At 34.8% G+C, this 24,524-nt stretch overlaps 1 protein-coding gene across 3 annotated transcripts in view; it reads right to left on the bottom strand.

The window, feature by feature from the left end:
- The window catches only part of LOC118274324 (steroid receptor seven-up, isoforms B/C), a 146,429-nt gene that overhangs the window by 73,090 nt on the left and 48,815 nt on the right, over nt 1–24,524 (bottom strand). Inside the window, exon 1 of one of the 3 annotated variants that reach the window (XM_050705121.1) lies at nt 12,578–12,721. The exons of the other annotated variants lie outside the window; for them this stretch is intronic. The gene's annotated coding sequence lies outside the window, so the exon portion shown is untranslated. Of the gene's footprint in view, nt 1–12,577; nt 12,722–24,524 lie in introns of those variants that run through there. 3 annotated transcript variants of the gene reach the window in all.

The following is a 24,524-nucleotide window of genomic DNA, read 5'->3' as shown; positions in this document are numbered from 1 at the left end:
CTATCTCTATCATTTTATAAAGAATTTTTAGAGACAGAACTATTTTTGAGAGCGACTTAAAATTGAGTGGCGTTTGAGTATTTGAACATAATTATGACACCGCACAGCGTTCGAACCGCAGCGTTTCACTGCCCAGTGTATAGACAACCGACATAGGAACCCAGCCTCCCAATTACCACTTATCGTTGGGAACATCAAAGCTTGCAAATTGTATTCCACGCGAGATGATAAAAACTGCATCGACACAAAGAATTTTCAGTGAAAATAAAAACAATGGTTCTGTTCTGATTTAGGCTACGACTGCACTACTGTTGCACAAACGCGGTTAAAAACCGCATGAGTAAGTTAAATAAAAGTATTTAGGACCGCGCTTGCGGCTTTATCCCGCAACTTATTTTAAATCGGTGAAAAGTGACAAAATAGTCCCCAAAAAATAAATTTGGTAAGACATACAGAACTTAATAGTAGGTTAACTTAAGGTTGAAAACATCACAGGTAATTTCATAGTAGTGTGTAGGTACCTCTTGTTTCGTTTCGCGATTTGGGTGGTTAGCGAAAAAAACCATAGTGAGACCTAAGCCTTAGTTCTTTGACATAAATCTGTATAGCCGTTGAGAAAGTGGAAGAGCTATGATAGTGGATCGCGAGTAACCATTGCTTGGGTTTATTTCACTGGAGGAATTTATTGAATTCACTTTGGCGACTGATATAATGTGCATAGATAGGAAACGAAGTTGGTACCTAAGCTTAGATGTGACTTAGTTAAGAGTAGTGGACTTTTTAGATCGGATGTTAGTTCCTTCGGAATATAAAATAGATTGGGCTGGGACTTCTAACCCGTTAAGGCTGAGTACTACATCTAATTTTATCGACAAAAAAAATATAGATGTTGAACCCCCAATTGGAAATATTGAAAAATAGTGATTTTTTCGGTAAGAATAATTCACAAATGATTTTTTTTATCATCAAAACATTATCAAACATATGAAAAAAGTAATGAATTAGTTAGCCAAGGTTATTAGCTACCGTTAGTCGTCTTTTTTTTGTTTCTACGAAGCATACAACCTTTGATATCAAAAAAAGTAAAAAAAATATTAAAATAGCCATAATTTTTAGGAAATAGGGGTATTCGACCCCTTCGACCCCTGACTTTTGTCGAAAAATTAGATGTAGTATTCAGCCTTAACGGGTTAGAAGTCTCGCCCCTATCACATTGTATAATAGTGTATTAGTACTAGATACTTTTTTTTTGGGAAATCTTCCAATGATTTCTCTCGCCTTGGGCAAGGCTAGAGGAAGTATCAGACTCTTTACACTGACTAAAAACCACCCCATTCCTACTACAGCTCGTTGAGCCGGAACCCCGGTAGTCTGCAGTTCGATAAACGGGAGTTCTAGATACGTATTTGAAAATTAAGTGAGAAACTAAAACACAAAAGCATCATCTAGTAGAGATTAGAATGTTTAAGTTAAAATTTTGACGAATGAAAGTGATTTTGAAGACATAGGTGGAAACATAGACATATATTAATTACAGAAGCTACACAACAGTATTGTAATACTCAATTTATAGGTAAAATAGGAAACTACTAGTAGATATAGACACAATTGAAATATAAATAAACCAACATCGATAGGTTGATGGAATGTCAACTTGGCAATGAGGAACGTACGAGTATTATAAAGAAATAAACTCGTCAAGCCACTGCTCTAACACTGGGTTCTGTATGTTACACAAATTGTATATACTTTTATAAAATTGTATTACGTAGGCAACTTCTAATAAATAGATGTATATGTAGTAATTTTGTGAAATATAAGGTACAATAGTCTTATATATCCATGTGGATAAAAAACCCTTTACTAATAATGACTACAAAAGATATGAGAAGATGCCCTCAATAAGCCATACTTAGCAGCTTCTGGCTGGTATATGATACAACCAACAGTTTCTAGCAGGCCACAGCTAGACTACAAGCCTCCTTTTCATAAGAGAGTTTGCTAATCTCCATGCATGGTAGATAGGTTGGAGATCGCAGTTTAAAAAGTTTAGATTTTAGCAGACAGCTCTTTTGTCTAGGGTTCTGTCATTAATATTTATATAGTGCTACATACAAAGCAATATGACGACACCCGAAGTAAGAGAAGAGATGAGATAACGAAAGGATTTTTTTGCTCGTTCTTCTCCATTGGAAACTATACTTTGGAACGACCACCTAGCTTCACTAACGGACAGACTAACAGACTATCTATTATTTATTTCTTTATGTGGTGACTTTTCAAAAGTACCTATTTATGGTTTAATTTAATAAGTCATTTTACTTTGACTTTGGTGGTAACTGCAATGTATTCTACCCTGCATCACACAGAAGACAACAATACGTATTCAAGTCGTGTGTCGCGTAATGCTGCTCATGAATATGAGCCTCTAGCATGGCTTGAAACTAGTCGAGTTCCTCGTCAAAACATTACGTGAGTAAGCCGATAACATAATAATTAATTTAGTATGTCTCACGAAAGTTACAATAAAATCAATACGTATTCACTTTAGTTCTTCTATTAGTTTAAAACATTAAACGTTTTAACACGAACAGATGCGGAACTCCACAACAAAGTGAAGTGGTGTCCACAATTATTGGCGAGCTAATGGCGACTAGATTACAGGTTACTGCTGACCCACATATAGCACGAGATCTGACGTAATGACGTAACTACTCACTCGTAATGGCTGCTCAGGTTTATACGAAATATTTTTTGACTGGCACTTTAATTTTGGTAGTTGCAAAACTTGGTATGGGAATGGTGGGTTTGGAATGACCCATTTCTTTTGGTATTAGTATGGAATCTGGGATTGTGAACCGTTTTGTAATAAATTGATATTTTTTATGACAGATATGGTATGTTTGTTTATTGGGCTATGCACTTTCTATTGATAGGAGGCTTTACACTTGGTAAGCGACAAGGAGTTCGCAGTTTATAAAGCTAAAGATTAATAAGTAAGCGTTGCTGTCCGGTCTCTGTCAAACGGTCTTTCCCACTAGAGACGTGCTATGTAGCTATGCAACGAAGATGTAATAATAGCTAAGCTATGAAACTATGTGACCGTTTCCATTTATACTAAACTATGGCGCTGTGTGAGAAAGATGCGCAGCTCTAAGTATGCGATGTAGCGATAGTAGGGAAGCCATCCATAGATGATAGACTAGAAGAATATGGTAAAAGGTCTAAGAATCACGTATTTCACAAACATATCAAATATTCAAGAGAAAAGTATACCTAAGTGGCAAGTTGGTAAAGCATCCCATGCGTCCTGCGACTTTACGACGTCACTAGCGAATATTATAGCCACAATGAGTTATCACCGCAATAAAAGTCGCACGTTGTTGCGCAATGCGACTTGCGTCTGACTGGGCATATGTGCGACATTACTTCTTTGACAATTGATTTCTGCGTCGTTACTGGGATTCTTTAGATAGTTATTGATTTTTACTGAAGTATTTATGTTCATTAGCGTCCTAATTATATTATCTACGTAAATACTTGTTTTAGAGTAGAAACAGGGTGGTTTTTAGTCAGTAAGAGTCTGACACTCCCTCTCGCCTCGTTCAAGGCGGGAGAAGTCATTGGATGATTTTCCCCTTAAAAAAAGGCTCTGTGTTTTACTGAAAATTAGAAAATCAGCAATATTTTATGAGTCCAACTTGAGATCCCTTGACAAGTCAAGGCAAGAGAAAGTATCTAACATTATTCTTTCAAATGATTCCAAACGATGTTTAAATACCTACCCTATTGCAATATATAATAGGTGTGATTTTATAATACATAATTTTCTATGATAAAATATATACTGTTAGGTCTACAAGGATTTTGTTGTATGTCATAAAAATAGCATACAAAGTGATTTGTAATAAACGCAGTCATCCACACTAATGATTTAATTGAGAATGTGACCTCGTCATAATAATATTTTGCTGGCAATTTTGTAACGGGCAACACTTGTGGTGGAGCTTGATTCAATGTTGCCATTTTATGGGACTTAATGTTTTAATATACCTATATAGTTAGGTATTCTATCATCTATCTATTCTATCCTATTATCCTGCATAGACAGGAGTGGAAGGAGGGTAGGGAGGCCTTGGCCCTACAATAGGACGATTACAGCTAAAAATAAAATAAATAAATATATAGTTGCTTTGGATTAAACACAGCGAGCTACTACTTGAGAATGGTCCAGACTTCATGCTAGCTTTAAGAATACCTATATATTAATTTAAACAAATTTTCTTCGTCTATTTAATCCAGGAATCAAAACTAAAACCTTTTACTCAACAGATATACTTTTAGACACTAATTAGATCTAGATTACTAGACTAGACTAATACCTAGCGAGCACTAAATTAAAATAAAATAGTTCACTTTTAGAAACCAATAAAATATTTAACGATATTCCATAAAACAAACGACTGTCACTTTTAAATAAAGAATAGAAGCCTAATTTGGTATAATAGGTATCTACAGCACCCGTCGGTGTTGCCAGTGTAATAAATAAAGATAGCTAAACGCCATTAAATCTTCATTTAGTGGCCAGTTCTGTTGTCTTGTAAGACAAGAGTTTCCGCTTTTCTTCCAGATTTATAGATCTGTGGCAGCACAGATAATTTAATGTTTGATATCTTGAATATTTTTGTTTAGCTATTTTGTTTGAGAAAAGATTATTTTACTATTGTATACTGGAGTTTGTTTTTTTTTTTAATAAAAACGTAGTGTAGTGGCATTGGAAAGCTTTTTTTATTATTTTAAAAACATTGCCCCACACTATGATATTCTTCTGTGTCGTGGGTTGCGTTTATAAACATACAAGTTCACAAACACATGACATCCAGACCCGAAACAACAATTTGTGGATCACACAAAGAGTTGCTCCGTGCGGGAATCGAAACCGCGCGCGCCAACCGTGCAGTCTTATTAATTATCTATACCTTTCATTCATAAACAACAAAAATACAATTAACATGGACACAAGAGAGAGAGAATCGAATTAAAATCATAATAATAACGATCCTTAAAATTGAATTAGAAGTTAAATCAATTATTGTTGGTGATCATTAGAGCCATCAATCACTGGTTTAGGACCAGGTCGTTAGAAACCTTCGATTAGTCGAGAGGCCAAGTACCCGATTGTCAGCCATATTGCCCTTGACATCTTAGGTAATACAGATGCAAAATTATATAGAGTTAGTGTTGCCAATTGTTGATGGTAAGATATTTTAATAGATTTTTTTTCAAAGGATTCATGTTAATTAAATGGGTTTAATCATGATAATTCAAGAAGTGGATTTGTTTTCTAATTTAAATGTTCCCTAAACCAGTTTAAATGAATAAATTAATGAAAGTAGTTAAGAATTTAGATACTTATGCTAGAACTGATGCTTCCCTATTGTAAATTTATGGGGGTGACGAAAGAGAAGACATTAAAGACGTTCAGAAAAAATAATTAAAACTAAATACCTACATAATAACTTACCTAGACCGACCAAGTAAAAAAAATATTGAAAAAGTAATTTTACAAATAATATAATTAATACAAAAAAATAGTGATGTACCTACACACGAAGATCAACAGACATATCGATATACAACTTCCCTTAATCATTTCATTAAGACACGAATGCACAAAAGAAGGAGTCTAATGAAAAATTACTCACTTTAATGACCCATCGGATCGCCTTAATGATCTAGGTCCTGTTCTTGAGAATGCCTGCACACATACGAACACACATATTGTACATGTGTTGGCGAACAATTGATATTAATTTTAATGCGGATAGCCACTTGACTGCATGAGAATATTCGAATAATTTTATCGATTGATATCTAAAACGATAGATTTGAAAAGCAAATGCGTCGCATCACTAATTTATTTTCGTGTAAAAAATTAGGTAAAATCGTTTATTTAAAAATTTTTAAATAATGTTTTACGGTTATTGTAAAAGGAAATTATGTCTGATTTAAATAAAATGAATCTAAATTGCAAATTAATAGTGTTTTATAAGTTTTTAGAATCGGATCGGAAATGGGTACCGATATAGTTTTTTGTTGATTAAATTTTTCGTTGCATATATTTCCTTCACTAAAGTACCTGTATTTTAATTTGTTAGGCCGGATACTTAATGAAGCAAATAATGAATATTTATGTATTTTAACAATAAACCATTTAAAACGCAACGCACGCAAGGGGACGATGATTTACATATAAATGTATTGACAATGGCACTCCGATACCCATTTTATCGTATATCATTGATTGCTACATAATTTTCTTAATCAATCAACATTATTTATAAAAGTTTTCTTTTTAAATCAACAATAAAATTAATTCACAATAAATTCTCAATAAAACTACGCACGGTTATCGAGACGAGAAAATATAAATTTTCGATTTACGACGTGACAAACACGCGTACTCTTTAACAGTATGGCGGCTTTTAAATTTCGAAAATGGCCGTTAACGTCACACGCTCGAATGTTTACCTTATTAAGGCGTAGCTAGTACTTGTTTAATTCACATAAATAATATATTAAAAAGAGTCAAATTTTCATTAAAAGGCGACATGATTCAAGAGGTTCGAGCGTTTTATTGACAGTTTTAGTGGAAAGAGAAGAACCACACACGCGCCGAACTTGGATTCAATTTAAAAAGTGGAATGAGATAAAAATAAATAAGTTCGGAAAGACACTTATGTTTAGAGTCGCTCGTAAAGATAGGGTTAACTGCCACGGTATCGCTGGACAAAACATACCATAAACTGACCGGTTCTAGTGCTTGATAGTGATGCCACCGCTTGTCGATAGCGCGACGCCCCGTAATTCATTGCCGCGATATTTATTTTGTATAATGAAATTTAAATAATAATTTATTGCGTGTTTTGCGTCAGTACAAAGCGATGTTTTCGAAAGAAGATCTACGATGTGTGTTATCACAGTGAAGGTGATAAAGTTAACATTTTATTATTTTAAATCTAGAGAATTTTAAAGACGATTTAAAAGTTTTTTTTTTGTTTATTACTAGTGGGGCAAAATGGCAAGCAATTTTACAAGTTTTTCAATAATAAATATTATCTTCTTTTTTAGTTTTCTAGATATTTATTGAATGAAAGTTATAACTGGAGACATAATAAATTTGTGTCAATTTGTATAGTCTAAAAAAATATGGAAATTTAAAAGCTGTGTATCGATAAGAGCTGATTATCGACACGGAACGGCACTTTACGCAGGTGTCAACTGCGATCACTATTGTCGTTCAGAGACGCGAGCATTTAAGTCAAAAGAAGCGCTTTGCCGGGGACTTTGTCGTTATAACGCCTATAAACACTTTTAGTACAAGTTGACCTCAGAGACTGCACGGTCGTACTTCGACAAGGTTCTAATTCCGTCACCGGGGGGTCTGGGCGCTAATAAAGTGGATTTGTCGACATCAAAATAACACTTTATGAGCACAACACTAATGCGCTTTATCGATACACTCTTAGGGAGTTATCGTGTGATAGTGTAGCTGAAGTATATTGTATAAACTTATGTAGATTTGTTGTATTAACTTGGATTTTTACATATTTAGTGTAGAAACAAATAATAATTATTATTTCGATGGTGGCTACTTATCGTCACGTAATGTGTGAGACGCCATTAAGAATACTTCCCAACTGCTGTTTGTTTTTTAATTTTTGGTGACTATGATAATTAAATAGATTTATAATGCATTTTAGATGCTAGGCACTTAGTTAATTGAATTCGAAAACCAGCGAGTAATTTAATATTAGTAAAAGTATGCAATATATATTTGCATGAAAATTGCAAATTATCATACAGGTCTATTGTTAATTTTAGTACATTGTCTCAAGTTTAGAAAATTAATTTAGAATTAAATAGAATTTCGATCTTATTAAATGGAGGAATTTCTACCCAGCCGAGGTTTTCCCAGTAGGCTACAATATAGGATTCTTCAATAAGGGAGTAAATAAATAAATAGATTATTTAACCCATCTTGTGCCGAAACGTGGATCCACGCGAGGCACAATGTATTTTCTATACAAGAGGTTAAGGGTCGGTAAGGCGCATGTAATGCCCCAAGTATTGCAAGCGTTCATAGGCCACAGTAACCACTTACCATCAGGTAAGCCATGAGCATTTTTACCAGGATCGTGGTACAAAAAAAAACTTACAATTTCAATATTCTTAATTACCAAGAACCCCCATTCAAACAAAACACACATCAAAACTTCTGTATTACGTAATCATACGAACGACAGACAAACAGTAATGAATTTTCTAGCTTAAATTATGTTTTATCGAGACTCAGCCGTCTGATATCGGAGGTCGGGACCTCAGTGGCGCCTCCACTATCGATGGTCTAACAAAAATAGTTTGCGACCAATTAATTTTATAAAAAATGTACCGGATACTTGGCTTTATTTTGGTGCTAATTTAAGCTTTGAATTCTTTGTCGCATTGATAAATTGAAAATGAATGGAATGAGGTCGACATTATTTTTTTCTGTTTTTTGAATGGATATTGTTAATCCTATAAGAAGGTTAGTTAGAAGCTAAATTTTATTGCATTTAGTATTCATTCATTAAAACCAGACATTCAGACAAGTCTAGTTACGACTTTCTGGCGAATATTGCTGCTCGCCACAATATCGGGAAACATTTGACCAGAAAAAAGAAAACGATTTAGCGGACAAAAGCTTAAAGCTTCACATTTGCAAAGATTTCTTGCAAAAATCCTTGCCAATGACTTGAGCTTCTCACGTATGCAATTGCAATCTAGATCCTTCTGCCTAGAATAAAAATATTCTAAATAATAGCAACATTTTTACCCTTCAATACTACTAATACGGAATCCCTATACATTTCCCAACCTCGCTTTAAAGTTGACTGACAACCTGTACAATGTAGATAAGTTACGCAACTAACGAAAGCACGAAATACCGCCGCCATTGTATGAATAAACGATTTTAATGCCCGACACCTTACAAGACAATGAAATGGACAACGTAACATCACGGTTGTATCTCGAGGGGGTGTGCAGAAGTGTCTATTATAGCCACTTTTTAGTAAAGAAGAATGAAATGTTTTGTTGTACTTGTTCAATAAACCTGGTTGAGAATTTTACATCTAAAATAAATATTATCGTCTGTTTATTTATCAATTCTTTTTTATATCACTAATGCCGGAATTCTCAAACGCTACTCAATTTTAAGACGCTCTCAAATATAGTTCTGTCACTATCAATTCTTTATAAAATGACAGAGATAGCACGATATTTAAGTACAACTTAAAATTTAGTAGCGTTTGAGTATTCGGGCGTAAAACAAGCAGATCCATGTCAAAGAAAGCAGCAATCAATCGTATATGGCCATCGACCCTTCAGAAACGAAACGATTTTCAATATAAAATATATGCAACGTCACTCCTTTTATCCTCGAAGGCTAGGCAGAGGTGCACATTACGGCACGTAATTCTACTGTACATCTACTTTTCACCAATTGTTTTATAAGTCCCATGTAATAATTGTGTCCGGTATATGGCAATATAAATTATTTTATAAAATGTTATTTAAAGTTAAACTATGTGAGTCTGTAATAATTGAGTATGAATCGAAACTTAAACATATTTATTGGAACAAGTAGAGCCGTCGGTACCGACAAAAACTGTGATATGGCGGTAAGTTGAATATAGTGCAAAATACAGAAAATTCAGTCTAAAAAAGGCTAAAGATAGAATATTTTTTTTTAATCTATTTCATGGATCTGATATCAATCATCCTAGCTTCATTAAACCTAGTTTTTAAGGCATAGAATTTATAACAGAAAGCTTCAATGTAATGTTTAAAAAGTGGTTCTAGACTACGAGTGTATTATTTTTTAATAACCCTTACCTATAGTTAATTCAATTTTCCATAAACGTGTGACTGATACGACATTGACACTAAAAAACCAGCGTGACATCTAAAAACCAGTTGCACTTTGCACTATTGTCAAACTAAAAGTAAAATAAAAAAAATACAAGTTTGAAACTAAAAGTTCGAAAAATAAAAAACCGAATAAAGAACGCGTCCCTTTTGTGTGCGTTTTGTTTACAAGCGCATATCATGAAAGTATGGTTCATGCAGGTTCGCTCGCCAAGGGTCAAGGTTGATACCCGTGTGGTGTAATGACTACACTTGATGCCAACTATTATGTCATCAACGGGTCGGACAACTATCGCGATTCCGGCGGTTTTGAATTTTTTTAGTTTTTTGATTTTAGCAAATATGGATATTTTTGTTTGGTTGCAATTGGTAACTACATAAATGATTTAAAGAAACAAATAGACAACTACACAAAAATGCATGTCCACTGTTAAATAGATGCTGTTTATTTCTTTCTTCTTTCAAAAATGGTCAAATGGCCCATATTGGGACTAAAATACTTCTTAGAACTCATCTTAAGTCAAGATGAAGAAGATGCATGAGACGCAAATGAAAACACAAACAAAAAAATTTGTTTGCAATGTCCTCCATACATAAAAAATAGTACTTGACACTATCTGACAAACAAATCATAAATATCCATTCGTATTATTTTCGCATCTATGTTTATTTACTTAAAGTTGAAATCCACGTGTATCATAATCTGTTTTAATTCTAATTAGAACGAGCATCAGAAAACTAATAATTATTTAACATATACTAAATACAGTTAGGCCCTATAGCGGAAATATGGGGTCTAAGTTAGGATAAGATAAGATCATATTTATTTTGGCTTATAACAACTAGGTTTTAAGCTATAATAAATATGCTATGTATACTAACGGCGATTGTCAAACTGATTGTCATACTGGTGGGCAAATGATCAGTGCTGCATTCAGTACTCATTCATTAAAACCTGATGTTCAAACAAGTCTATTAAGACATTTATTAGCAAACACTTGACCAGAAAAAAATAAAGAACGATTTTGCAAACTAAACCTCCTACAATAATTGTATTGAATCATTTTTAAAAAATCATTATCAATATAATAATTATTATTACTAGTAAGTAGTAGTAAAAGTATTTTTTACAAATTATATACAGTTGAGATACCACTTGTAAAAAGAGTGCAATTTTATTGCCATATCGATCATAATTTTAACAATTTCCGAATTTGCTCAAAATAACTTCTAACTAAAATAAATAAATAAATAGACACATCTCAACAATTCATTTTTAAAGTGAAAATACTCCATAGAAAATGAAATAAACTACACCGATTAACTGTCTAGCAAACAAAGTAATCAGATCATCGTATAGAAAGCTCTCTCGCAAACAATATGGTGTATTATATGAGTTCCCATGCTATGATCGCTAGCGGTCATCTCCACTTCAACGTGAACATAATTATTTGGTGACATGCATCCGACATTACAAGCTACTGAGAGAGACGTTTCACTTGATGTAATTTTTATAAACCGTAATTTTTAGTTTTTAGTTTTGTAGGTATTATTTTTTATATTTATACATTTTTAAACTGACATCGTCACTAATACTAGTATTAGAAGTTGAGACGGGATATTTTATTTTTAGTTATTTTTTTTTAGTTTAGTTTCATGTTTTTAGTGATTTTAAGTATTTTTTATAATTATAATTAAAGTATTTTAAAATTAGAATCTTAAATTTTTTTAAATTAATTTAATAACACGATTTTTTTAAATTTTAAATTTCAGTGCAATAACAAAACGATACAATTTAATTACTTAGGCACCAATTTTGTCGTAATATAATTTGCATAAAAGTACGGCACCCTTATCTCAAGAAACAGGCACTTGGTGCAAACTTTCTTATTGCATTCTTATTAGAAATGTCACAAGCAGAGTTTTATTAATTGAGATTTTAAAGGTCATGGGCTTAACTCGACTTACCCCACTTTACTTATTTATAGCTTTTATTAATTTTAATAACACATCAAAATATTCTTTGAAACAATTAAGAAATGCGTATTAAGTAGGCGTATGTTACTTAACTTTATTTATGACGGTTTCAAAATGTACTTGTTATATAGCCTACAATTTACAGACGTCGATAAAATACGCAAAATCTTAGTAATCATTCCGTTTGATACGATAATTGGTGTTTGGTTCTATCTATCATCAATCATTGGAACTGATAGTCTCGTATTGTAACTGTTTAGTTAACTACTAACCAGTAACTGGTATTCTATCGACGGGTCTTTTTATTTGTGTTTTTTTATTTATTTTATCACTTTAACTAGGTACTTATATTTTTTCTTCAAAGTTTTCTTTAACTACGTCTTATTAAAAACTGAGTCGGCAAAGTTTTTCAAAGTCAACATTTTAACGATTTTGAGTTCAATTTGATAAAGTTTTTAACGTCCTAACCTAATCCCATCCCTAAGTTTCCAAAGCAACTTTGTCTCAAACTTGTTATCACGCACCAGGACTCAAACTCCTAGACCGCACAACCGGAGGGCCACCGCACAACACACGGACAGTCTCCGTCGCTCAGACACTGATCACTTTCACTGCACACAAGACTACGTACCCTCACACGTGAACTGGCCGTAGTGCTTCCCCGAGGACTTGTCTCCGCAGACCACGCACTCCACATTCTGCCCCTTATCCGTGGCGGAGGAGCCGCTCTGCGTCGACGCGGCCTGGCTCGCGGGCGTCGACGGCAGCAGCTCGTCTTCCCGCCAGCTACCGCGAAAGCCGAGTTCGAGAGGCGGGAGGTCAGGGGCTCTCGGAGGGCAAAGCCCCGGGCCTCCGACCCCGCCGTAAACTAGCGCTCCGTGCGTGATGATGCCGGTTGCCGTCACAGGGCAAGAGACCGCGCGACGCGCTTGTGTGTCAAGGGTCGCGGTTCAGCCGCGACTGAGCCGGGTCGGGCCAGGGCGCGCCGCGCCGCCATTGGCCCGGTGGCCCGCAGGGGCAGGGAGCGAAGGCCCCGCCACCTCGACCGCTGCCCCCCTCCCCGACACCCGGGGTGGAAATCTTTCAGCCGAGTACCGTCGGTAAGAAAATTTACTCGCATTATTATTTGTGCAACGTTTTTAGAAGAGTGACGCGTTATTATGCAATGTATTTCTGTCTCTGTCTCGCTCGTTTTGTGAATAGATCAAACTTGTTTATAAAATGTTAAGACGTTGGATAACGATTTTTTAACGTTTGTTTAGGTAGTCGTTTTAATACTTTATACTTATAGGCATCTATATTTTGCCACGCTTTCAGGTTTTTATTTTCGGTATTACAGTAAATTAAATTCCTTAGTTTTTATTGGTGCTTACAATACAAATAATTAAGAGATCTAATCACCTATGTATTACATGAATCACTTATATCTCTCTTTTTAGATTTAGCTTTGAACAAATATCACGAAAAATACTAACGGCCACATTTCAGTGCCTGCGCGTCGGACGGTACCTGAAAATCCTACTTTGTATCAACTTTCTCGCTGCCTCCATATTTCTGCGGGCTGATAGGCACTCTGTATACTTAACTATCCTCATACAGGTGATCAAGTGGCTCTCTTCTTGTTACTGTAATGTACGTTTTATTATGTTGCCCATTCAAACAATGCTGAGCGAATATAGGTTATGTTTTCTACTATCCTTTTAGCTATTTCGGTTCATTTTTGCGTACACAATAATCATCCATTAAAACTGAAACGATGACTCAGTATCAGGAGCAACGATCTTAGGAAACATAAATCAATATAATACACATTTCATTTTGATAAAATATTGATTCTTTGAATGAATATATTTGTTTTTTCGCACCAATACATAGAGAACAATGTCTCACATTGAGACGCGAGTTACGTTATTTAGATCTAGATCAATCTAGATGGCCGGTAGGCGGCGCGTGCGCAAGAGGCGTGGCCTCACGCAGGAGGGGGGGAGGCACTCCCGCGCACTTGTCAGCGTGACGTCGACTCAGTTTGACGCATCGCCGACGCGACAATATGATTCGACATTTTTTGTAATCACTACGAAACATACCGTTTGTAGTCTTAAAGATATGATATGACTTGTAGTTTTTTCTTGTTGAAAAAGATATTGTTAGTCATAGAAAAACGAGGATATTACTTTACTATCTTACTTAAATATCCTGAAAGGTTAATTTACTTTTGTATGTGATTGAATATTTTAACTACGCGTGTATACAGTAGAACTCCAATTATCCGAACTCCGACTATCCGAATCGCCGATTATCCGAATCACAACAATTGTCAAAAAAAAGTCTAAGTGCGATATTATTCTCCCCCCCCCCCCCCGCGAAGCCAGTGTTTGTGCGTCAAGTCTTGACTTGACTTGTCTTAACTTGCCGTTGTGCCTACACTGACTTCCCCCCGCAATTTAATTCAATAAAAAAAATAGTGCAATATCAAAACGTAGCTTTTATTCTCTTCAATGGCATTTTTTTTTTAAATCCGATTATCCGAATATTTGATTATCCGAATGGGTCCCGGTCCCCATTAATTCGGATAATTGGAGTTCTACTGTATTTGTTTACTTTAACTAGTATTCCTTATTTTCAGTTACTGAAATTACGTCGTCCATTGTTTCATTTAGTGCACCTTATGGTTGCGTAAATGCGTACTGCGTAATAATTAATTCTTATTTCACAATTCTTATTGGACTTTGTCTCATATTGTGCGTTCTTATTCGAATCATTGAACGAAGTAAGACTTTGATTTTATTTCATCACACACATCACATCAACAGCCTATAAGTGGCCATTGCTGACCAAAAGTCTCTTCTCACACGGAGAAGGTTTAAGCATTAGGTTTCCAAATCACATTCCCCTTTATTAAACTTTTTTTTTTAAGTCACTTAAATCTACATTATGTAAGACTTAAGTATTTTTATAAGTTGATAAGCATCTTTGTCAGCATTCAAATAAACATATAACATCTATAAAATTATACCTCTACTATATTTTTAACATAACTATCATGAAACATACTAAATTAACTAAAAACAACGGTTTACTCACGTAAATATGTATATTAATCTGCACACGCTACTCATGACGAAGAGTCCGTATGTGACTCGAAACTAATAGAGCTATCTCGAAACTAGTACGAGTAAACCGTTGTTTTTAGTTAGTACCTCTACCAAATAAATTATAGACAAAAAAAGACAACGTCATAATGATTTATTTATAATCGTCATACTTATGTCTATCGTTCTTTGTTTAACCTAATACGATAGTGAAGATACTAACATTAAAGAAAACATATAAATATACAAATCACTTTGTCCGTACAACCGGTAGTATGTCATATTGTCTTGCCCTTAAGTTCAGTGGTCCCAGTCGAGATGTGTTATACGGAAACTGTGTGACAGATAACATGTGACTCTGTACCTTATTATAATATTATATGTAATATATGTTTAATATATCAAATTAGTAAATAAAGATGTTACTACGTCAAAAGTATCTACATACTTTTAACAAGAGGAGACGTGTTTTTGTTGTTTAAAAAAATATGTTTAAATACCTATGTTCTTCTTGAGTCCTAGTTAGTAGTGTTTTTTTAAGGTAGGAAAATCGTCGAATCACTTCTCCCGCCTTGGACGAGACGAGATAGAGTGTTAGACTCTTACTGATTATAAACTACTCCGTTCCTACTCCTGCTTTTCGTAGACACACAATCATTCCAGGTTCTACCAACTTACGTTGATCTACAATATTTAATAAAAGCCACCTAAGTCCTAAGTCAAAGACAAAGACAAAGAATTAATTTCAATTTATCCTAAATAAGGCACTTTTGAAACGTCAAATTTAATTGTCCACCAGTCTGTCCATCAGTGAAGATAGGTGCTCGTTCCAAAATATAGCTTCGAATAGAGAAGAACGACCAAGAAACTTCACACATTCACCTAAAACTGTCAAACTCCATTACATACACAACACAGTACCAAATCTGAAACTAAAGCCTAACTAAAACATTCCTTAGACCTAAAACCAGCTTTTCAGTCTACCTATCTATCTACCAACCTATACATACATATATAAACGAATCCATTTACCACAAGAAAGCTTCCAAGTAAATTTCCCTTTTAAAAATAAATAACAAGAAGGCCTTGGATTTCACCCCCGGGGTGAAAGAGCGGGGGTGAAGTGAGCGAGGTGAGGCTGGGCGGGGTCAGAGGTCGAACCCGCCCAGTACACCTACGCATGTCTACTGCTCTGACACTTCTTGATAATTGGCTATGTGTGACACTTTGAGGCTGTGAGGCTGTGAACTGTATCGGTCCAGTAACTGAGCTACTGAGTATGAAATCGTAACTTCGATATTTGTCTCCTAAAGTATCTAGCATTGCATTAGATTTAGATTAGATTTAGATTTCAGCCATGATCGTCCCACTGCAGGGCAAAGGCCTCCCTACCTTCCTTCCACTCCTCTCTGTTTAAAGCATTGCATTGTCTACGAATAATTATCTGAAAGCGTTAATATTAGAACTTGAAACGGGATATTTTACCATGTTTATTTATGTCGATGAGTTTCCGATGTTTCGGCACTGTTGTAAGCGCCATGATCACGGATGAATGGATGTTAGTTACCATGTCAGTTTAAAAACTTATATCTGAAAGGGTTCTTTTGCAGTATAGTACCCAGATACCTTAGTTCTCTACTTACCCCCTTGATATAGGTATTAAGACACATATCTATCGGTCCGATACTTCTTGATAATAGGGTAAATGACTAGTTTTCATTTTAATGTCCTTCTTGTAGATTATTTTAAAATATTAGACACGTATTTTTTATTTTCAATATTTTCGATTCGACTATAGGTAATAAAACCTTAATCAAACTGATTATGTAAGCGAAGCTACAGGTATAACTAGTCTAATTAAAACATCTTCAAATCATCACTCAATACTTCACACAGGTACTTCCTTACCCATAGCTCAATGTCACAAACGTTGGCAGTCAATCAAGAAGTCGTCTGTTCAATTCCGTTACAGTAGATCTACTATTGTTTATCTGTTCTTTGTCATTTCAGTTATGTGGGTAAAAATCTTAATGACTCTCTTATTTATTGGCTAAAGTTGTATTACTTTAATTTAGTTGTCCTCAAGGTTATTTTCTTTTTCTATCTCTTCGACTGAATATTGGTGTTACATTGTTCTCACATAGTTGAAGTTATCGAAACAATGTAACCAAGAATTGTATTGTAAATCTATTGAAAAAGAGTAACCTATGGAGTTTCTTGCTCGTTCTTCTCCATAGGAACCTATACTTTGGAACGAGCAAATAGCTCACTAGAGACTAATATGACCTCTTTGTTTCTTTGGGTTAAATTTAGTAAGACTAGGAATAAGGGTAAGAATGTTTAATTGCACAAAGTATAGTACATATTTTTTCAATTTCAATTTAGATATAAATTCTAAATAGGTAAACCACAACGAACTCAAATTGATAGACCAAGAGTTCTATCAATTTGAGTTAAACAAGAGTCTAGGTAATTTTGTAACAAAGATTGGAATGAATTCTCATCTTCACATCAAGAGATCAAGATACGACACATGCATATGACAGATTTACTCAAGCCAAATACATTTTTAATTAAATACCTACCTAAATAACTCTAAGCACTTTAAACTCCCAACTCATAAACACCACCTAATAATTAGCTCCCATCCCACACAAAACTAATAGCAGAAAACCGTTGCCAAAACTGAAACCATATTCTCAATTCTGATCCTCAATTCCAAGTCAGTTGCCGCAGCAAACTTATCTCCGGAGTTATCATCGATCGTGACGGTGTCTGTGTGTCACCTCCTCCCTCCTCAACCCTCCCCCCATTTGGGTGACTGAGTAATTGGGTGCAGGTACCCGAGTGCCCGAGTCTACCCCGGCCAAACGACAGTACTTTCTTTTCCTTCTTTACTTATATTCTCCGGGTATTTTTCTTTTTAGGGTATTTTTTTTTTGATGTTGTGTGTGTTTGTGTTTGGTTTTGGGTTGCGTTTAAGTGTGTTATGTCTGTTCGTTGAAAATATCGATTACATCAAGTTACTAAACGTTATAATTAAAGTTGAATAGTCCTAAAGTCATTATAAAAAATCTAGGATAGGTAAAGCGAATGCTATTTACCTCTAGACCTAATTAAGCTGGACAAACAACAAAATAAATAAGAACTAGCTTAGATATAAGTACGACTGTGTCTTCCTCTGAAAATACTTAATAAAAATAATGCTAAGGATGCTTTTCTTTCAGAGATGTGCTATGCTACGTTGCTGTGGATGTATTTGCATAGCTTACTGAATCTATGTTTTTTATATGAAAAGTTGCGGGCTGTGGATGGCTTCCCTACTATCGATACATCGCATACTCAAACTGTGCATCTTCCTGCCACATAGGTTCACATCTTCTTTATAGCATTGCTGTATAGCACACTTCTGTTCAAAAAGGACCCTATAGTTTAACAAAAACATTCTTAAACCTATTTAAATCTACCACAAAAAAGGACGAATATTGCATCAAACAAGATCGTTTGGAAAGACAATAAAAATTTCACTTACCGTAAGAAATAAAAGTTTAAGACGTTGCGACGTTACTTCAAAAGTACTTCGCGTTTTGTGGGAAGACATAAATTGTAAAATAAAACGGATTGGAAACACGTCACATTTCACATGTGTCAATCGTCACCGATGGGGACTCGTCGCCATTCAACGCGTACCATGTAAGTAGTGATAGCAAACAAATTATAACAGAGATGAATATGAGCCTTTAGAATGGCTTGAAACTAGTCGAGACTCGTGATACATAATAATTAAGGTAGCATGTGTCAAATATTATATATACAAAGATGAAATACCGTACTCAGAGTCAATTAATGATTACTTCGCCCAGTTTAAAGACTTGGCCAAGACCAATTCTTTTCGAAACAAGGAATAGTTTAAGTAACCATTAAATGCAAATACGGCAGTAAGACATATAGAAGAAGATAATTTAATGTATCTTTCATAAATGAAATGTGTCTGTGTGTGTCACTTAAGCGAATAGAATGGTTCGAGAGTAGACATTCGATTCTTATCCCTCTTTAAAAAAAGGTAATCGAAACTTAAACAGTAGTAGAGAAACAATCTTTAAGTAATTACGTATTTCTTGTGCTTTCGTCACATAATGGATAATAGTATCAGTCTTACTTTTTGGATATTACGACTACGACAGAAGACTATTTTTTTCTTTCAGAACAATACTCAGATGTTTACTCAGCAAATCTTGTTATTTAAATAAACATAACAGGATAATAAACAACTAACCATTACAATATTAATAAGAAACCGAACTCACTCATGACTCACAAATATATCGCAAAAATCAAAACAAAACACGAAAGCGTGACGTCATCGTTTAAAAAAAACCAAACAACATCTTGATCCTCTAAATACATCGGTAACAATTCGAAATATTCCCCGTTAAGCTCTGAATAAATCAATCAGTCCGCATTACAATTTACTCTAAGATCGATTCGATAAAACGAGTACTAAGTATCGAGTATGTCAGCGTTAAATCACGCGTCTGTGCTCTTGTTTGTTTGTTTGTCTGTTCGTTTCTTTGTCTGTGTGCCACTGTTTAAATTAAGAACGTCTGCCAATGTGTCCTGTCGAGTCTTGTTTGTAAAAATGATGTATTTATCACCTTTTCGTGAATATTTTTGTCTGTCTGTCTGTTTGTCTGTCTTTGCGTTTGTTTTTAGCTTTTTTTGGGTGATTTATGCTTTGATATTGTGTATGGATTTGCGGTTTAATGGGCGTTTAATTCAATTCAACAGAGAGTTGTTTGGAGATGTGTTTCTTTAATGTTTAAATTAGGCATGAGTTACAACTTACAAGACTTGGCTAAAAACTTACAGGACATCTTAGATTCGATCTTAACAGCTTTGTATAAAAAAATACTGGTCAAAGTCAAACTCATTTATTTATTTCATTAACCCATTAACCAATTTATTTCAAATAATCCTAAATTAGGCATTTTTGACATGTCAAATTGAATTATCCGTCAGTCTGTCAGACTCAGACTTCGTACAAAATATATTCTGTTCTCCTTAAAATTAACATAAAAAACTGAATATCCATACATATAATAAATGCCTACCCATAACATTATACAATCGTAAAACATCGATACAGCGATCCTCCAATGGAAGTCGGTCGATTATTTTTCTCGAATGATAAGACATCGACCCGGGGTTATCACTGAGACTTCACGTGGTACTTGCGCGGCGTCTTATCAATAACTTGCTAGCATTCTTCCCTGTCTTGTTACGATATTCATAAGAAATATAGTTTAAGTTTTCCTACTTATTTAATGCTTTAGATGTGATTTCCGTCAACATATTTATTAGTTTTATGGGTAGGTATTGATTTAAAGTTGACTGTGTCGTTAGTCGAGTAGGCGCAATTGCGACTGCCGAGCAAGGGGTTTCGGGTTCAATTGTAAATAATACTCTGTCTGGAATTCTGCCCAGTATATAGCAATAGGCTCAGCCCCCTATTACATAGGACTTATAACACAAAAGGTGAAAAGTGGGTCTAAATTGCACAATGGCGTTACGTGCCGTAAATGGCCGTAATGAGCACCTCTGCCTACCCCTTCGAGGATAAAAACATGACATTGCAAGTGCATATATATTTTGATAGCTACTTCCGCGCGGTTTCACCCGCTCTGCTTGGCTTCTATTGGTCATAGCGTGATGTTTTATAGCCTATAGCCTTCCTCGATAAATGCACTATTCAATACAAAAAGAATTATTCAAATCGGACCAGTAGTTCTGGAGATTAGCGCGTTCAAACAAACAAACTCTTCAGCTTTATAATATTAGTATAGATTTAAAGTTGATAGCTGAAAATATAGTTCCTTGACTTATGATCGAACAGCTTAATGTTAATACTGCTTAGTATTAAGTGACTTTTCACTTGTAGAAATATAGCCAAATAAAAGCAAAGAAGAAAATAGCGCTTTTAAAACATAACGTCAAAACTAAAAGTTTTCCGGAAAAAAGGTATAAAATCCTACAGCCCGGTCAGGGGCTCGCAACTATTGGACGCGCTCGACTACCTCGTTCATGATCCGATTTCACGCACGGACGCCCGGGGCCCGACGACTCGACGCGTCCCGTCTGCATTGCGAAAAAAATTGCGATAAAAATAGATCCGGTGCGGTATTTTTTTCATTTGCAACTGAAAGATGGGCATTTGATAAGAATAGTTGACTGTGTAAAATTTCAGATTTTAAAACTTTTTCCTTGTCTTTGTATTCAGTTAGGTCTCGTTGTCTAGAGAAATAAAAGATTTGAGATGGTCTTGTGTTTGTATTACGGTATATCTAAGTTTTAAGACGTTTTTACTAGCTGAACGTTTTAAAGAATGCTACGCTGTAGCGCTTTTTTTAAGGAAGAAAAATCACCCAATGATTTCTTTTGTCATGGGTCAGGCAAGAGCGAGTGTCAGAGTATGATTAAAAACTGTTTCTACTCCTACTTTTCAAGAAGGAGCCCCGGTAAACCCACTAGGTAGTCCGTAGCTCCGAATTAGGCATCAGCCCTACTGGGCCCCATCTAACGTTGTAACGCCTGCGATTAAGTTACGAATCAACTAACAAATCCTCATAATCCGTTTCATATAAACACAACAACAACTTAAATGTGCATCCGCGTATTAAAATCTATTCACTCCGTGCATTATTAGCTTCGCAATACCCTCAATATTAATACCTCAAATATGCTTCAGTTATAATCCTTCAAAAAAGCGTCATCCCTTACAATCCGTCTAATAAAACCGTAGTACACAATATCGTAGAGCGGCGCCACTGTCGCTTTGTGCGGAGGCGACCAATTGTGCCGAACCCCTGGGCTGATCACTTAATTGACTAGCGAGCGAGAGCTTTCAGGGGAGTGATACCCACCCTCAATCATTCATTCACGCACGTCATACATTACCGCATCTCTTTAACCAGATTACTACACCTCCTATTCTGTCCCAGTAATGTAAGTTGCAATGGAAAATATTTGAGTATCACGCTGCTAGCTGTGGTAAAGGATGAAAGTGCAGTAGAAATGAGATTTGTTGGCAAGTGATGGGATTGTGTAGGAGTATTAATGCCACTTAATCTGAACGATTAACCGGGGGCTGTTGATTCGCGGCTGAACGCAAAGAGGAGCAGTCGAGTGCATTGAAAGGTGGTGGTTATTGGATTGTGGATGGGAACTGCCTTGTTGCTGAATAGATTGGAGTTCGATAGCTGTTTCTAATAATTACCTTTTCTTGTGGATAGAGATGATGACGGGGTGTGAAAATTTAAAATCCATTTAGTCCGTCAGTTAGGTAACGAAAAAATTTTAGACACGTATTTTTTTCTTTTAGTCGTATAAGATAACAATATTTAGGTAAAACGAATCAAAGTTTAGGAGTGGGAGCAAATACATCATTTCTACGTATAAAAATAAAACCTTCCTAAAAGTGACATGCGATATTTCAAATCGATATACTCGAAAGTATTTTTTTCGTAAGAAAATAAAAAATACATGTGTCTAATGTTTCAAATATATATTAGTCATCTACCCAATAGGGTTAATTGCTTACCTTTATATTTTGCCATATATGTCATTTTTATATAGAAAATATAATAAGATTTCAATTAGAATCAAAAGCAACATAAAAATAGTCCTATAACTAATCTATTCCCGTAGTTTTAAGCTACTCACAATATTCTCCGTTCTATTTTAACAAATACCAACATCTACACACATAACATATATTCACAGACCCACACAAGAGAGTTGACCGGTCAACCCCACTGGCCTTGACAACATCAATTTCCCAAGAGTCAGGATTAATCAATATCAGAAGTTACTTAACTTGACCGCTCCATATTATGACTTGATCTTTTTCCTCATTCAAAGATATGTAATCTGCTTATGCGAATCCCAACGATCAAAGAGGAATATTACGCAATTCCGTTTTGCTATTGATTTTATAAAGATAAAGAGAAATACTTTAGGCAAAGTGTTTATAATTCTTATCATGAAATATTCTTAAAGTTAAAATCAAAGCATATATTTCATGTATATAATCTTTATTTAGGCACTTTTGAAAACATCAAAATGTATCTGAACTTATATCTACGTCACAGGAGAAAATACTAGTGTGGGGCTACGTAAAAAAAATTGAATTGTCTTTCAGTATATCCGTCATTGAAACTAGGTTCTTGTTCCAAAGTGTAGCTTCGAATGGTGAGAAATATTTAAATTATGCTTGTAAATATTTTACCATTGTAGATTACTTTATCCCAATGAATTTAAATAGCGCACACACGCACGCTAGAAATAATCTAAAACAGTTAAAACTCAAGTTAAATACAATCCGTAAAGAACTTGATAGAACTTGAGAAAAAAATATATTTTGATCTCAGTTTACCCCTTAAAAAAATACCTACGAAAGATAAACTTTTAAGTAACAATTACATGAAGTCACCCTTTCTGTCATCTTCACGTTTTTAACTTAACCCTCATCCCGCGGCACGTGGATAAGGGTTATGGTCGTCATTACCATTATTAACCCTAAAACGGTTACGGATGCTGTAACTTTTTACTATTTAGAACTCGTTTTTTCTTTCTTTCTTTAGTTACAAAGATTTGGGGTTAAGATTGGGTTAAGGTGTGTAATTGAATGGAAGATTATGGTATTGCCTTTTCTGATGTCGTGGTTATGAATGTTTTCGAGAAATTTCTTAATGGGGAGATAAATGTTCAATATTTTTTATTAAGAAGATATAAAAGTAGGAACTAAACCTACCAAATATGAGTTAAAACAACATGAAAATAGAATAGGAGAAGAAAACTTTACCTCTTAAACAGTTTCTCTTAAAATGCAGAGTGAGTTAAGTACTGAAAAAAACTGATTAGCAGAAATAATTGAAATCACTGACTGACAATAATTCCTATGTTCACACCAACACCGGTATCCTCGCAACACAAGAAAAAAAGATCTACTCGTCCTACATAGGAACGCATATACACAAATCTTAAAAAAAAAACTAAAAAAAAATATCTCATCAAAATTCATAGCCACCGAAAATCCGACACAAAAAGCTCACTCAACAATGAAGCCAATCAGCCTCTAAGAAACTCTTAAAAAACGGTATTAATTTTCAATGAGATTATTTACAAATCCTCGAACATCACGTCAAAAAGCATCAACGGGGCTTGATCTGTCAATATTGTCACAAAACATTATCACAAAAGGTAAAAAAAACGAAAAAAATCAAGAAAAAAACATGAAAAAAACTTTAAGAAAAAAAAAACGTATGAATGTGGGCTAATTTTCGCTCTCAATACACATTTTAGAGTAACCATCGAGGCGTTACATAAATTAATTCTTACGTACTCACGAACATTTTTTTTTCTCAAAAAAAAAAAGGAAACACGGAAGACCGTTACCTTTTGATACTGTTTTTTTTCTTTTTATTTATG

Source organism: Spodoptera frugiperda, chromosome 3, assembly GCF_023101765.2.
Source record: "Spodoptera frugiperda isolate SF20-4 chromosome 3, AGI-APGP_CSIRO_Sfru_2.0, whole genome shotgun sequence".
Lineage (NCBI taxonomy): Eukaryota > Metazoa > Arthropoda > Insecta > Lepidoptera > Noctuidae > Spodoptera > Spodoptera frugiperda.
This window is presented reverse-complemented; position numbering and strand designations above follow the sequence as displayed.